Here is an 11576-nt window from a genome sequence, read left to right as displayed (position 1 = left end):
CTTGTGGTGGAGGAGAAGGGGAAGATTGTGCTATTCAGGGGAGGAAGGGGGAAACGGGTTTGGGGCTGGTGGGATTGACGAAAACAGAAAAATAGGGTTTCTTCTCTCTTTTTTTTAATAATGAAAGGTTGTGATGTGTTTGAGAGTAAATGGGTGGTTGGGATGTATTTCTGGGGATATTAAATGGTTGGATTTGAATGGAAGTGGGGTTTGGATTGCAGCGGGATAAGAAAACTAGGGTTTCGCATACCTAGATTTAATATTTGGGTTTCACACACCAAAACGTAGAGGGAGAATTTTCATCTTTTTGGAGAAAACTCAAATATTTTATTTCTTCAATAATTCATTGCCTTGTTTACAAACTAACCTGCCTTTAAATAGGCTTACAGAATATTTCATCTCTCTCCACATCCAATGTGGGACTAAAAAACGTAGAGGGAGAATTTTTATCTTTTTGGAGAAAACTCAAATATTTTATTTCTTCAATAATTCATTGTCTTGCTTACAAACTAACCTGCCTTTAAATAGGCTTACAGAATATTCCATCTCTCTCCACATCCGATGTAGGACTAAAAATAAAGCTCTTATTAAGCAAAACTAAACTACAACTCTTATTAAAAGAAAACAACTGGAAATATAGACCCGACTCCATCTTAACTAAAACCACATAGCAGAGATCTGATGCGAATCTGAAATACGGCATCTCCTGCGCTGATAAACATGTCAAAAATCTCGTGCACATGCATGGATGCCCGCATCATTCTCCTAAAGTAGGAGAGAACTCGATCCCGTCGAATCAGGAGTAGAAAAACTATCATATCGCTCCAGAAGGTCCGGATCAATCCGCTATAAATCACTTCAGTCGAGCCACGTATCCTCAGTAGGCGATTTCTCTTTCCAACGAATTAGATATCGCTGGGTTCCACCAACTCTAGTGGAGATAATTTCATTATCTAAAATATTATCAATTGTGTCTGATGGATTGAGATAAATATCCGGGAGAGGGGGAAGTGATGGGCTCTTAAAAGAAATGTCAGGGGAAGGCTCATCAACTAATGGGTTACTGAGATTAAAATCAGGACCCACTTAAACATAGATCAAATCAGGGATGTCGATAATTTCCTTGCACTTAGCATGCAGAATAGCCACAGAGAAGCTCCTAGGCTCTTTAGTCTCAGCATCCACTTCAACAAGGTCAGCAAAGGGTTGCACAACCTCAGAAAAACCATCCTAATATCCCAGATATAAGGCGGAATTCCCCTTAATTTTATCCGCGCCCTATTATCTCGCATCTGATCTGATCCTCACAAATTCCCGATACACGACCAGTCAGAGATATCGGCTTTAGTCGTCGCCATCGGAGATATTCGCCAAATCCTCGACATTGAAAGTATTACTGATACCAAAATCTTCAAGAAAATCTATAACATAAGCATTGTTATTTAATTTTTTTAAGATTTTAAAAGGTCCAGCACTACGAGCATGCAACTTTTTGACAGTTCTTGGAGGAAACCGTTCCGGACGAATGTGAACCATCACAAGATCACCAATATTAAAAGTTTTAAATCTTTTTCTTACATCAACTCGTAATTTATAATTAACATTGTTATTTTCAATTCTATTACTGATCTTCTTGTGTAATTCGTGCATATGGGATGCGAATGCAGATGCAGACTAATAACCTATATTGATTGGCCATGGGAATGAGGTCAATGGGTTGCCTAGGTCTAAAGCCATACACTACTTCATGCGGACTCTTACCAATTATCCTATAAACAGATGAATTATATGCAAACTCAGCGATGAACAATTTCATATCCTAGTTCCCAACATGCTCACCAACGAGGGTACGCAAGAGATTTCCTAGACTCCGGTTGATAACTTCAGTCTGGTCGTCAGTTTGAGGATGAAAAGTAGTGGAGAATTTGAGCTTTGTGCCTAACTTATGCTAAAGAGTTTTCCAAAAGCAACTGGTGAACTTCGCATCTCTATCAGACACAATAGTCTTTGGCAGACCATGCAATTTGACAATGCCCACTGTTTTAAAAAACCTCTGTCTAGTCCGCTTAGGCGTACGCCTAGACCTAGACGATACCTAGGCCGCCTAACTAGCGCCTAGCGCCTAGGCGGGGTATTTAGGTTGCCCACCTAGATTTTACGAGCGTTTAGGAGAGCATTGTCTGCTTACGTGGATTGCACCCTATAGGCATTGATTTTGATTTTATGTGTCGTAGCCTACACGTCCTCCAAACTCCATTAACCTCCAAATATGAACACATCCACTACCTCCTCCGACCTTCAGCAAAACCTCATCGACCACCACTTAAATGAAGAAAGAAAAAAAATGCCCAGAAACCGCTTAGGCGTCCTCCTAGACGACTAAGCGCTGGGCGCCAAGTTCGACGTCTAGAAGCGCCCAGCGTTTAATATAACATTGACAATGCCATCAAAAAATATTTGGGCCACTCGAGGCATCACGCATTCTAGAACAAGGTAGAAAATGGGCCATCTTGGAGAATTGGTCAACCACAACAAGGATTGAATCATGTTTTCTGAGGGCTTTCGGGAGACCTAACACAAAATCCATGCTAAAGATCTTGCCATGGGCAATCATGGACTGGCAGAGGAGTGTACAAACCAGTGTTTTATTTTCGTTGTTTGGCTAATTGGCAAATATGACATCTCCCAACACAATTGGTAACATTGTGTTTCAAACTAGGCCAATAGAATCGATATTCTACGGCTTCAATGGTCTTTTCATTTCTAAAGTGCCCAGCTAAACCTCCAGCATGCAATTCCCACACAAAAAATTCTAGCAGAGAAGTCTGCGACTCTGCGGAATGCACAATCTTTGGCCTAGAAATAAGAATCCATCTTGAAGGATATAGCCGTCAATTTCCCGATTCGTCCCATCAATCAACATTGCATACATCTCACCGAAGTCGGAACATGATTCATAATCCATTTTAAGTCTCTCAAAACCAACAACTGTGGATAATTTTGTCAGGACATAGATTTGTTGGCTGAGAGCATCAGCAGCCTTGTTGTCAACTCACGCTTTATGTCGCAAGGTGAAGGTGTAATCCTGAAGAATTCAACCCAACGTGCATGATAGGAATTCAAATTTTTCTGGGAGTAAATATATCGAAGGGATTCATGATCTGAGTATATGACAAATTCCTGCGGCAACAGGTAATGGCGCCAATGACGAAGTGATTGAATTACAGCGTAAATTCTTTGTCATAGGTGGTGTATCGCAGACGTGTATCATTCAACTTCTCACTGAAATATGCGACTGGATGATCTTCCTGAGAGAGAACTCCACCTATGCTAACCCCAGAAGCATCGCATGCAACTTCAAAGAGTTTGTTAAATTTGGACAGACACATAACAGGGGCATTGACCATTCTCTCTTTGATTTCCAAAAATGCTTTGGTGGCTTCGCGTGACCACTTAAATTCGCCTGTCTTCAAGCAGTCGGTGATTGGAGCCATGATCGTGCTAAATCCCTTGATAAACCGACGGTAAAAGGTAGCGAGCCCGTGAAAGTTTCTCATATCACGGATGTTCTTGGGCTCGGGCCAATCATTTATCGCTTTGACTTTCTCAGGATCTGCAGATACACCTTTAGCAGAAACTACAAACCCTAAGAATTGAACCTGCGTGGTAAGAAAGGTACACTTCTTTGGATTCGCATACAGTTCTTCCTTTCTTAGTATAGAGCAAACTTGTCGTAAATGGTTGAGATGTTGCTCACGAGATTGACTGTAAATGAGGATGTCATCACTCGCATGAAAGTACTCGGAGCATTGGTCAATTCGAAAGACATGACCTTCCATTCGTACAACCCATCCTTCGTTTTGAAGGTGGTCTTCCATTCATCTCCAGGACGAATGCGAATTTAGTGATAGCCACTCTTTAAATCGATCTTTGAAAAGACAGTAGCGCCAGACATCATATCCAACATATCATCCAAAGGTGGGATTAGAAAATGATACTTCATTGTTATCTTATTGATGGCACGGCTATCCATGCACATACGCCACGATCCATCTTTCTTTGGTGTCAGCAACGTGGGAACCGCGCTAGGACCCATGCTCTCTTGGATAAAACCTGTTATTAGCAATATATCAACTTGCCTCTTGTGTTCAGCATGTTCAGTAGGATTCATCCTATAATGCGGCAAGTTGAGAAGACTCGTTCCAGGGACCAGATCAATAGCGTGTTGAATTTCACGCATCGGTGGTAATTTATCTAGGAGATCTTCAGGGAAGACATTAGTAAATTCCGTGATCACAGGAGCGACTTTAGGAGGAAGGGAGGTGCTAATTTCCTTAGTGACCTTCCTGGCTATGAGTATCATAACTGGGACTCCCCTTTCAAACTCTTGACGGATCTTTTTTGTCGTGATCAAGCTAACACCCTTATTTTTCTTTATTGCAACTGGTTTTTGTTCGAGTTGTTTAGCCTTAGGTGCACTAGGGAGTAACTTGATCTTCTTTCCTTTATGTTCAAAATGACACGTGTTTGACCGACCGTAGATAGTTACATCATTATCGTACAGTCATGGTCTCCTAAGGATGACATGACCCACATCCATGGCCACAACGTCACACCAAATCTTATCCTTGTAGAGATTAAAGTCTATCGGCACAATGCATCTTTGTTTGACGTCTAGTGCGGTAGAATCAATCCATGTGACTCTATAAGGGTGCGGATGGGGTACAACTTTCAGACCAAACTTTACGAGTTCCGTAGACGATATTGCATTGATACAGCTTTAACTGTCCACAATAACTTTACATGATTTTCCTCCAATCTTTGTGAATGTGTGGAACATGTTTGTTCATCTCCAATCATCTTTATCCTTTGGTTGGGACAAGGCACATCTAACGACTACTAGTTGACTTGACGGTATTGATCGAATGTAACTAAGACTAATATCATTCTCATCAAATTCCTCACTTGAATCGAAATCCTCTTCTTCCACATGATAGACGAATTCATCTGTCTTTGACTCTAATTCTTCTACAGGCTCTCCGTTGACAATGGCGATTTTAACTGGACTTGGACAGTTAGCGGCCACATGTCTATACCCTTGGCATTTGTAACATTTGGTAGTGGAACTAATCTTTGAGAAATTCCTTTCAACGCCCTTGCCTTTGTTATCCCGTTCTTTACTCTCACTCGTGGTGTCGGTCTTCTTTGATGATGTTTGAGTTTGAAATCGAGTTGGATATTGACTCGAAGTATGTTTGTGCCCTTGTACGGAATTCTTGAAAGTGGAGCTAGACCTCGTAGTATCTAAGTCCTGAACTACGGCATATGCTTTCTCAAGCTCAGAAATTCCTCGAATCAAGAGTTTATATCGCAAATCTTCTCGAAGTCCGGCTCTAAATCGAGAGAGAGTTTGGTGTGGATTCTCAGTGTTCAAAGCATTACATTGAATTTGTAACTCTTCAAATTGAGTAACATAATCCTTAGTGGATTTATTACCTTGTGTAAATCGGTTCCAGTCGTCGAGAAGGTGATCGTGGTAAGAGACAGGTACGTACTTCTCTTCGAGCATGTCTTTCATAACCGCTCATGTGTTGATGGGACCTATTTGGCGAGCTTCTCTCATCATTTCCAGGTTAGCCTAGTATTGGCTAGCTTGACCCGTTAGCTTCATTGCCACAAATTTGACTCTCCTCTCTTCGGAAAGTGGATACCAGTTGAAGTAATCGTCCACTTGTCGGATCCATTCCAAGAAATCTTTAGGCTCCGAACGACCATCAAAAGTGAGAACGTCCAGCTTAATGCTCTTTAGGTATCGTTCATCAGGGTCTTGAGCATTACGTCTTTGGTAGGTTCTGATCGGCACATGCTCTTCATTGTGTTTGTTGTTTGCGTCCCACGTGTTTCTAACCTCTGCAATCTCTCATGCAATCTCTCGCGATCTTCTCGTTGAGATTGACAAACTTCGTTCACGGCTTGGGTTAAAGAGTTGAGTTGATTTATGAGGTCGGCTATGGGGAACGTGTTGGAATCCATTCTAAAATTGTCCGACTGCTAGACTCTCCTAATAAATAAGGTTGATCACTACGGAGTGGCATGCACTAATCACGTCCAAACAGACTAAATGATGCAGTTTTTTATTTTGAATAATGCAATTGTAGTCAGAATAATAAATGCAAACTAAAATTTGATGCAATTTCCTACCTAATCGTGCTCTGATACCAAAATGATGTGAAACAATGTGCGTGTTTTCAGGAGATCATCAATCTAATTGAAGTTTCACGATGTTTCACCAACTAAATCACGATCGTGTAGGAAAAAGATTCAAAATTCCTTAATATTGAATTAAATTACAAGTATAGTTCTAGACCAGTTGAATCTTATTGAAATTAAACGCAATTCAAGTTACGATGGTATTGTTCAAATCTCAATATCAAAATTCAGTAAAATATAGAGTCAACAGATCACACATCTCACCAATTGTAAGTGGAGCAACAAATAATTGATAATAAATTAGATATGTAATTTAAACGATGAAACCAACAATATTCTAATAGTTGAAAGTGAAGATTACCTGATAGAATCTGTGGTTTGAATTCACTTGTACTACTTTTGTTGTGCAGAGGGATCGGGTTTGGTGTAGAGGGCTCGGCTAGGACCTGATGGAAGACGAGCGGATCTGGTCCGTTCGGCTAGGATCTGCTGGAGGAAGAGCTGATCTGGTGAGCTCGGCTAGAAGGAAGGGCTGGCGGTTGGCGATCATCGTTGAGGAGGAGGTGTCATCATGATGGTGTTGAAGGAGGAGCAGGGCGTCGTCGGCGAGAGATGAGGGTGGGTCCGGTGCAAGCTGGTATGACTGCTGGCGTATGGGCTGATGGCTACTCGCAGTGGAGGATAGCAAGGGAGGGGGGATTCGGTGGCTTATGGAAGAGGAGTTCAATGGAGGAGATGTCGGCTCTTGTAGTGGAGGAGAAGGGGAAGATGGCGCTGTTTAGGGAAGGGAGGGGGAGACGGGTTTGGGGCTGGTGGGATTGACGGCAACAAAAATATAGGGTTTCTTCTCTCTAAATTTTTTATAATGAAAGGTTGTGATGTGTTTGAGAGTAAATGGGTGGTTGGGATGTATTTCTAGGGTATTGAATGGTTGGATTTGAATGGAAGTGGGGTTTGGATTGCAGCGGGATAAGAAAACTAGGGTTTCACACACCTAGATTTAATAATATTTAGGTTTCACACACCAAATTTGTAAAGGGGGGATTTTATTTCTTCAATAATTCATTGCCTTGCTTACAAACTAACTCGCCTTTATATAGGCTTACAGAATGTTCCATCTCTCTCCACATCCGATGTGGGACTAAAAATAAAGCTCTTATTAAGCAAAACTAAACTACATCTCTTTTTAAAAGAAAACAACTGGAAATACATATTCGACTCCATCTTAACTAAAACCACATAGCAGGGATCTGATGCAAAGCTGAAATACGACGTCTCCTACGCTGATAAACATGTCAAAAATCCCGTGCATGTGTCTAGATGCCCGCATCATATTAACTGTCCTTTAGCTAAATATTCACAAGGCATGGAGATTTTTTGGATATATTGGCATGTGAGTAAGAGCGTTTCACATTCTAAGTGATACCATAGAAAGGTGGGAATTTCCCCTAGTGGGAGTAGTAGTATTGGGCAGAGAACAACCATTTGTTATCTCGGCATCTATTACTATTCTTTTTTTACCAAAAAAGGTAAAGGCATTCTTTCGCTCTCTTGGCATATGTTGTCGTTGTCTTTTCGGAGCTAGCGAAGCAAGGTTGGAGTTTGAATCATGCTATATGAGGATCCGTTGGCAATGATCCAACATGTGATCTTGATGCTTACGAGCTTGATAACAATCCTCTCATAAGCCCGTGTTAAAAAATTAACTAGAAATAGTGTCATATCTAGGCGGGTCAATATTTATTATCCTTCTCATGAACCCATAACCTCATTTCACCCTTAAATTTTGCTTCTTGCTTCCACTTCTAGCCTCCTCTCGCATTAATCAGACCCAATCAGAGTGGGGTGATGACAAGATCCGAAGGGAGGTGGTTGAAGGTGACGATGGAGAGCTTGGTGACGAGCCAATAGACGAGAAGGGAGGAGAGTTCAATGGAGAAGTGGTAGGAAGCGGCAAAGGAGTGGTCAATGGAGGAGAGATGATAGTTGCGAAAGGGGAAAAAGAAAGGGAGTCTTGTTATCTTTATTTGATTGTTGTTATGTTTGTTCATTTCTTGTTAATTTACATTGGTTAATGATTCATTTTTGTGATTCATGTTTCATTTGTTAAAATTTGCTATCTTTCTTTATTTAATGAACCTTTATATTTCTGGTACCTTTATGTAATGATATTTTTTAATGTTTTTAATGTTTTTATTATCTTTCTTTTTTAGTAGTACATTTATTTTTCCGGCGCCTTTCATCAATTCCCGTTATGTTTTTTATTAAGACATTTTATTTCTTTTCATTACATTTGTTCATTTCTTATACCTCTCCTTGATTTTAGTTAATTTTATTTCTTATTACCTTTATTTGTTTTTAATGACCTTTGATAGTATCTTGTTAACTTTATTTGTATGTCATCATTAGCTTTGTTCATATATTGTTACCTTTTATTGTTTTTCTACTAGATTTGTTCATTTCTTTTTACTTCTGTTTGCTTTTTTGTGAAATTTGTTTATTTCTTATTACGTTTTATCCTTTTTTCATTTCTCCTTCCTCAACCACCACCTCTCTAGCCTCGCTACTTACCTTTTTTTTCATCGCTGCTGAGCTCTCTTGTGCCTCTCATTGTTGACCTCTCCTGCATGGCCTCCTTTTGCCTCCGTCTCCATCTCCACCTCCCTTTGTGCTCACCATTGCTTTTGTCCAGTATGTCCTAAAAGGTAGCTATGAAGAATGGAGGTAGTAGAAGGCAAAGGATCTGCATGGCGAGCGACAAGAATGGGATTAAGAGTGCAATTGGTTCATGAGTTCATGAGAAACATAAGAGAAAAATGGAAAAAATGGAAAGACCAAAGACAATCCACTAGATACGAGAAGATACCACGATTTTAAAAATCAACATGTAGACAACATTCCCTAAAGTTTTTGTGAGTCTTTTTATCATCTTTTACTGACTATTCACACTATGTCAATATTTTCTCAATATGTTGACACCATCTCAATGTGAAAGAATAAGTTGAAATAGTGGAAGCAATATTCCCATAAGTTTTTGTGAATATTTACCATCTTTTAGCAAATATTCACAGTACATTGAGATTTTCTTAGCTATTGACAGAATTTCAATGTTAAAAAAGCTAGAACAGTATCATATCTAGGCGGATCAATTATCTCTCTCCAAAATCCTAACTTATTTTAGCCTTAATTTTTGCTTCTCGCTGCCTTCACCTTCTGCCATGTCCGGCGGCCTCTCCTTGTCCCTGTTAGAATGGGCCGATGAAGAGGCCTAAACGGAGGTGGTGAGAGGTGGCAGAGAGATTGGTGATGAGGTAGCAAGCAATGATGAAGGAGGGTTCATGGCAAAGTAGCGAGCAATGGTATTGGAGAGGTTAGAGGAGGAGATGTGATGGTTGAGAAGGAAGAGAGTTTAGTTATCTTTATTGCCTTTTATCTTTATCTAGTGGAGGCTTGAAGGGAGGCGGCGAGTGGCACGCGAGAAGTTGTTGATAAAGAAGAAAGAGAAAGAGGGTTTGATTATCTTTATTTTTTTGTTATCTTTATTTAGTTTTTGCTACATTTATTCATTTCGTGTTATCTTTCATTGATTATTGATACCTTTTTGTTATTTTTCATTTTCTTTTAGTTCTTGTTATCCTTTTTGCATATTAATAATATTATTTATTTTGCGCTACCTTTGTTCATTTCTTGTTATCTTTCAATATTTTTCATTATATTTGTTTCTTTTTACCTATGTTCATAACTTTTGTCCTTTATTGGTTTTCTATTAACTTTGTTCATTTCTTATTGGTTTTGTTATGTTTGCTTTTTGTTATCTTTATTTGTTTTTTTTTTACCGTTCACTTATTATAATCTTTCGGTGATTAATGATACATTTTCGTGATTTTTTGTTATCTTTGTTTAATTCTTCTTATCTTTTTTGTTTTAATACATTTATTTGTCTTCTATTATTACCTTAATTCATTTCTTATTACTTCTCATTAGGTCTGTTTGTTTTTTGTTACCTTTGTTCATTACTTGTTTCCTGTATTGGTTTTTGTTAACTCTATTAATTTCTTATTGGTTTTGGGTTTTTTCATCTTTTTATTATCTTTATTTGGTTTTTCCTATCTTTGTTCATTTCTTATTATCTTTAATTAAATTGATCAATGATACATTTTTGTGTTTTTCACTTTGTCTTTTTTCAATTCTTGTTATTTTTTTATTTATTAGTTTATAATTTATTTATTTGTTTTTCGTTACCTTTGTGCATTTCTCGTTACCTTCAATTGTTTTTCATTAGACTTGTCTGTTTTTGGTGACCTTTATTCGTTACTTGTTTCCTAAATTGGTTTTTGTTAACTTCGTCCCTTTCTTATTTTTTTAGTCAACTCTCTTTCTATTTGTTCAACCACTACCTCTCCTCCCTCGTTACCAACCTCTTCGTAGTCGCTTTTAAACTCTCTTGCGCCTCCTTGCCTCAAACCTCTCCTTTACCGTCTCATCGCCCCTCTTCACCTCCCATTTCCGCCTACCTTTGGCCCTTACCATCACTTCATTCAGTGGCACCAAAGGTAGGGGTGGTGGGGAAGGGAGATGACAGGAGGTGGCTGTGTGGGATATTAAGGAGCAACTAATTCATGGGTTCATGGGGAAAATGAGGAAAAAAGAAAATGAAAAGGCACCGAACGAGGGTAGTTTATGGATTTCCAAATATTAATTGAGTTTTCATGTTTGGAATGAAAGCATCATAAACATTTCCACTAATGCCATAGATTATTGTTAATTTTTTTGAATAAAAAAACTTTTATATGCTTTTCAACCTACATTTTGGAGCACAAGTTTTACTTATTAGACCAAATCTTTCTTGCTACGCCAATATTTGGTTGAGGATGGGTTAGACTAATTTGTGGGGAATTGCATTGACACAAGAAGCCATGTACTATTTTAGACATGAACTCAAACTTATTCAACCATAAACCATATAACTATCTATGTTTCAGTATATAACTAAACATTTATCTCTTGCAATGTGCACCCACTTGAAACTTAATGATTGAGAGAGTCCTAACATCCATATCCAGTTTTTTGAGCCTATTGTTTTAGTTATAATGGACCCATGGTTCAGGTATTAAATATGCACACCAGCCCTTCTCTTGTTCTCTATACTCTTTGTGCAGTGAACTTTTTTGTTCTCTCAATGAACTATATATCTGGGTTGCATGTTCTATAAAGAATTTGTCATATTCATGTTTAGAAAGGCAGAAAGTATCAATTTCAATGTGAATCCACATTTGATGGAAGACAACAAAGCATAGATGCTCACTTACCTGACCCGAGTTGAGAGCCTTGTTGAATTTTGCTAAACTGAGAAATTGCTTATCTAA

General features: G+C 38.9%; 1 long non-coding RNA gene across 4 annotated transcripts in view; it reads left to right on the top strand.

The window, feature by feature from the left end:
• LOC109848452 overlaps positions 1-11576 on the top strand; it is an 88628-nt gene that overhangs the window by 30047 nt on the left and 47005 nt on the right. Inside the window, exon 7 of one of the 4 annotated variants that reach the window (XR_002248799.1) lies at positions 6621-7237. The exons of the other annotated variants lie outside the window; for them this stretch is intronic. This is a non-coding gene — a long non-coding RNA (uncharacterized LOC109848452). Of the gene's footprint in view, positions 1-6620; positions 7238-11576 lie in introns of those variants that run through there. 4 annotated transcript variants of the gene reach the window in all.

Source organism: Asparagus officinalis, chromosome 7 (genome assembly GCF_001876935.1).
Source record: "Asparagus officinalis chromosome 7, Aspof.V1, whole genome shotgun sequence".
Taxonomy (NCBI): Eukaryota; Viridiplantae; Streptophyta; class Magnoliopsida; order Asparagales; family Asparagaceae; genus Asparagus; species Asparagus officinalis.
This window is presented reverse-complemented; position numbering and strand designations above follow the sequence as displayed.